The following is a 473-nucleotide window of genomic DNA, read 5'->3' on the forward strand; positions in this document are numbered from 1 at the left end:
AATATAATATTTTTAAAAATATGATTTTTAAAAATTTAAAAATATTTTGTAATCTTATTCTGAGCCGAATCCGTAAGGAATTTTACTTAATGCTCCAAGTGCATAAAAAAAATGAATTGAATATTAAATATATTCTGTATCTATGATATATTGCTAATTGGTAATATTTTATCAAAAAATATTTTATTGAATTAATTAAACATAATTTAATATTAATTTTTATATAATATAATAAAAAAATAAATTACAATGAATTTAAATATTATAATATAACAAATATTTAAATACAAATTAGTCTATGTTTAAAAAATAAAATATATTAATATAATTATTAAATCTGGTTTTCTTCAGGTATCACTTCTAACGGTTATGGTTGTGCCAGACCTGGACGACCTGGAGTCTATACAAAAGTGCATCATTATCTTTCTTGGATTGAATATGTAATTTCCAGAGAAGATATTCGATCCTCAATA

The sequence above is a fragment of the Apis dorsata genome, unplaced genomic scaffold, assembly GCF_000469605.1.
Source record: "Apis dorsata unplaced genomic scaffold, Apis dorsata 1.3 scaffold_98, whole genome shotgun sequence".
In the NCBI taxonomy this organism is placed as follows: Eukaryota; Metazoa; Arthropoda; class Insecta; order Hymenoptera; family Apidae; genus Apis; species Apis dorsata.